This window comes from Lactuca sativa, chromosome 1, assembly GCF_002870075.4.
Source record: "Lactuca sativa cultivar Salinas chromosome 1, Lsat_Salinas_v11, whole genome shotgun sequence".
Taxonomy (NCBI): domain Eukaryota; kingdom Viridiplantae; phylum Streptophyta; class Magnoliopsida; order Asterales; family Asteraceae; genus Lactuca; species Lactuca sativa.
Genome location: NC_056623.2, coordinates 78,967,285 through 78,972,229, shown reverse-complemented (window position 1 = coordinate 78,972,229; position 4,945 = coordinate 78,967,285). Strand labels below are relative to the sequence as shown.

At 38.5% G+C, this 4,945-nt stretch overlaps 1 non-coding gene across 1 annotated transcript; it reads right to left on the bottom strand.

Moving 5' to 3' along the window:
• Positions 1 to 1,719: 1,719 nt before the first annotated feature.
• LOC111886127 (small nucleolar RNA R71) lies at positions 1,720 to 1,826 on the bottom strand. The gene has a single exon (XR_002848320.1). It is a non-coding gene; the product is annotated as a small nucleolar RNA R71 (small nucleolar RNA).
• Positions 1,827 to 4,945: the final 3,119 nt, after the last annotated feature.

Below are 4,945 nucleotides of genomic sequence, written 5' to 3'. Positions count from 1 at the left end.
ATTTGGTTATTTTTTTTATTTAGCTTATTAAAGAACCTCACATACTTTTGATAACTATTTTCTCAGCTTATTGTTGAATTTGATTAAGTTAATATGACTGTATTCCTTAGTTGAGTTTGAATCTTATGATTTTGTGAATTGCAAAATTATAGGACTAGAGTTTTGAACAAACCCTAGGGTTAAGTAGAAAAGTGGGTAAAAGAGTGTTGGAGATAATATATGACGACAAAGCATATATTGAATTGAATCAGTGAACTAAATTGATCAATCTATTATAAGTCTAGTTAACTTGAACTGAACACTAGTAAACTTGTTAGTTTGTCCGCTTGATCACCGAATAAATGAGCTAGTTTGCTAAATGATTAAATTAGTGAGCACTAACTTGGTCATTTTAGGAATTGGTAACTAAAGAAACTAAAATCCATTGCACTACCATAAATTCACCATAATAACAATTACATCTGAAGCTAAACAAAAGTCCCTTATTCACCTTGGTTAAATCTTACTAGCTTATTTGCTTTAGTTAAAGTACTAGTTTAATTAGTTGAAAGAAGTTAGTTTGGTAATTAAGTTTCAAGTCTTGCAAAACTAGAGAAAACCATTTTTAATTTTATTAGTAATTAGTTAGTAGTAGATAAAAATTAGCTAAAACACCGTTCATTGTGTTCGACACTAGTTCTTACCATAGCTATACTATTACACGATTAGGTACACTGCCTATTGTGTTTAATAGTCTAGTGAAACAAATGTTAGTTTTATAAATTTTAAACTTGAATAAACATATATACAATTAAATACACATCAAGTTTTTGGCATCGTTGCCGAGGAACGGTGCAATTTTAGTTACTTTAATTCTGCTATTTTATTTGGATTAGTTACTATTTAGTTACTTTTACTTTTATTTTAGGTTTTATTTCTTTTTGGCTCACCACGACGTGGTAATTTCTACCACGTCGTGACATTGTAACAATAGAACTTTATTCTTCATTTTTGTTCATTTTACGCGTTTCATTTGTTTATTTGCAGTTCTTTTTATGACCCGTGGATCAAAGTCATCTTTGATTCCACCACTTGAAGACTCGGAATCCGCTTTTCACAAAAACAAATACAAAACCGTTGGAGAAACAGCTACACCAAAGAAGTCGCCTTGTATGAATCTCAAGTCGGTTTTTGGCAAAAAGAAGGGAAAAATGGGAGAATCCAACAAAACACTTAAGGACGAAGACACAAAGAGCAATCCAACGAAGGAAGACACCGAGTACGAAACTATAAAAGGAAGGAAGCGAAACCGAATCTGAAACAAAAAGCGAGCTAAACAAAGAACCCGACAACACCATGGCGAACATTGCAGACCTCTCGATGGAGGCGTACAAAAAGAGAGTTCGAGACAAAACCGGACCGGGGCTTGTGTAACCCACCATACCCGCCACTGCCACATTTGAACTTAAGGGGCACATCCTTACTACATTAAAAGAGATTTCTTTCACCGGAAAGGATCACGAAGATGCTTATAAGCATCTAGATGTAGTCAACGACATCGCCGACTACTTTAACATTCCAAATGTTCCAAGAGAAACAATGTTTTTGAGGATGCTCCCTGTCACTTCCAAGGGAGCCGCGAAGGATTGGCTGAAGGCACTTCCACCAGGCATGATAACGACGTGGGCCAAGATGCGTGAATCATTTTTGGAACAATTTTTCCCACCATCCAAGGTGGATAAGCTCAAAATGCCCATTGCCAATTTTGAACAACAAATGGGGGAGTCATTGTATGAAGCATGAGAACGCTATAAGAGTCTACTTAGGAATTGTCCCCAAAACGACCTAAATGTGTAACAAGAAGTGTCGATCTTTTATGATGGGGTAAATGTCACCACTAGACAACTCTTTGACTCTCAAGGCCCCTTAACAAAGAAAAATATGGCATAAATTAAGGAGCTCGTTGAAGAATTCTTTAAGCACTCTAGAGAATACCATAATCCGAGGAATGATGTAACGAGGGGATTTGCTAATGCTGCCACGGAAGATAAGTCGGCAGTATTGGCAATGTTGCAAAACATGGATAGAAGAATGACTAAAATAGATCAAATAATCCATGCTATCCGGGTTGGGTGTGAAATTTGTAACGGGCCACATTTGACTAGAGATTGTGACCTTGATGAGAATGGAAACCGGAAGGTTCATTCTTTCTACTCGAGCGGTGATCGTTTTGATGAAGATTGGAGAAAGCCTAAAAAAAGTGGTTACCCTATGATGAGTATAAAAAGCCCAAAGAAGAAAAGTTTGAACAAAAAAGGAGAGGCTTTTATCAAAGAGAGGAACCACCGGTTGAAAAAGAAATCTGATTTTGAGACAACGCTTATCTGGTTTGCAGCCGAAAAAAGGCATGATGGAACTGAAGCCGCAGTTAAAGAACAACAAATAATGATGAAAGAGCAACAAGTAATGATGAAGGAACAACAAAAGATGATGAAAAACCAGCAAGCACTGTTTAGAAATCAACAAGCTTCAATCCTCAACGTAGAACAACAACTCGGGCAACTAGCTAAGCAATTCAATGAAATGCCTACGGGAGGACTTCCATGGAACACCGAACAAAACCCAAGAGGAGCTCACATCCAAGTAATTACCACTAGAAGCGGGAAAATTATCACTCATTTAATGCCCATAGACAGAAACAACTCGGATGGGGAGAAGGAAGTTCAAGAAGGAAGTCAAGGAAAAGGATCTGAACAATCACCACGAGGTGGCAAGAAGTGGAAAAGAAAATTGATGAACCCGTAAAGACTTATCGCCTACCATTGCCATTCCCAAGTAGAAAAATTCAAGAGAAGCATGCTGAAGATTATCGGAGGTTCTTAGACCACATAAAGTCTCTTGAAATAAATATTCCATTCCTTGAGGCCTTAGTTGAAATGCCAAAATATGCCAAGTTCCTCAAGGATCTTTTAACAAACCGAAAGAAAATGGAGGGACTATCGAAGGTGGAAATAAATGAATCTTGTTCCGCTGTAATGCTAAACAAGTTACCAAAAAAGATGGGTGATCCAGAAGCATAACATTACCATGCCAGTTCGGGAATCTAGCAACTAGTCATGCTCTAGCCAATTCGGGAGCTAGTGTTAATTTGATGCCTTATTCGTTTTTCAAGAAGCTTGATCTCCCCGAACCAAGACCGTTCTGCATGGTCATACATTTAGCTAACAAGACCATGAACTTCCCAAGGGGTATATGTGAAGACTTGCTTGTAAGAGTGGACAAGTTTGTTTTTCCCACATATTTCATCGTATTAGATATGAAGGAAGACGAACAAGTCCCAATCATCCTTGGAAGGCCCTTCTTGAGCACCACCCGAGCCTTAGTTGATATTAGAGAGTCCAAACTCACTCTCCGAGTAGGAGAAGCAACAATCACTTTTGGGGTTAATCAGGCAATTCAACATTAAAGAGTAACTGATGATACGACTTTTTCTGATGATATATTAGACGAACTATTTGAAAAGGAGCTAGGAGGGTGGAAGGAAAAAGAAACCGAGGGATTTATCGTGCTTTAAGAAAGTGATTTTGATGTCGAACTAGATCTGCAAGAATTAGAGAAGCTATTGGAAGAAAGTGAATATAATGAAGTAATGAAAGAGGCTGAAGAAGCAACACGACATGGTGATAGCAACACGTCGTGGTCAACAATTTTACCACAATCTGACAATTTTAGTCGCGACACCACGACGTGGCAAGCAGCCCACGTCGTGGTGACTAATGAAAAGTCAAAAGTTGAGCTTAAAGCCCTACCCGATCACCTGGAGTACACATTCTTGGAAGAAGGGCAACAAAAACCAGTAATTATAGCATCCGATCTAGCTAAACATGGAAAAGAAAGCCTCGTTGAAGTACTATTGAAAAAGCAAAGTGACATAGCATGGAAGATAATCGACATCAAGAGGATTAGTCCAACCTATTGTTCTCATAAGATCAACCTAGAAGAAGGAGCTAAACCCATAGTTCAACGCCAAAGAAGACTTAACCCAAATATGCAAGAAGTGGTTAAAAATGAGGTGGTTAAACTTTTAGATGTTGGTATCATTTACTCAATCTCCGATAGCGCATGGGTAAGTCCAGTGCATTTGGTACCAAAGAAAGGAGGAATAACGGTGGTTACCAATGAAGATAATGAGTTAATCTCAACAAGAACAATAATCGGGTTGCGCGTTTGCATCGACTATCGAAAACTTAATGATGCTACATGCAAGGATCACTTTCCACTACCATTTATCGACCAAATGCTTGAAAGACTATCTGGTCATCTTTACTATTGTTTTCTTGATGGTTTCTCAGGGTACTTCCAAATTCCAATTGACCCACAAGACCAAGAAAATACCACTTTTACTTGCCCAAGTGGGAAATTTGCATATAGACGCATGCCTTTTGGGTTATGCAATGCACCGACTACATTCCAAAGGTGCATGATGGCTATCTTCCACGACGTTATCGAGAAATTTATTTAGGTTTTCATGGATGACTTCTCAGTTTTCGGGTCCTTTTTTTGAAGATTGTCTATCTAACTTAGACCTAATGTTAACAAGATGTGAGAAGATAAACCTATTCCTAAATTGGGAAAAGTGTCACTTCATGGTAAAGGAAGGGATTGTGTTAGGACACAAGGTCTCAAGGTTGGGGATAGAGGTGGATAGAGCAAAAGTTGACACCATAGCTAAATTGCCACCCCCAACTAATGTAAAATGGGTAAGGAGCTTTTTAGGCTATGCGGGATTTTATCGCCGTTTTATTAAAGACTTTTTGAAGATCACGAGGCCATTAACTCCACTTCTTTTGAAAGATGCCCTGTTTGGCTTTTCGAAGATCACGAGGCCAAGTTGGGAGGAATTATGGAGAGAGCAACAAGGTGGAGCAGGTGGTAGTGGAGGAGGAGGTGATGATGGAGATGACGA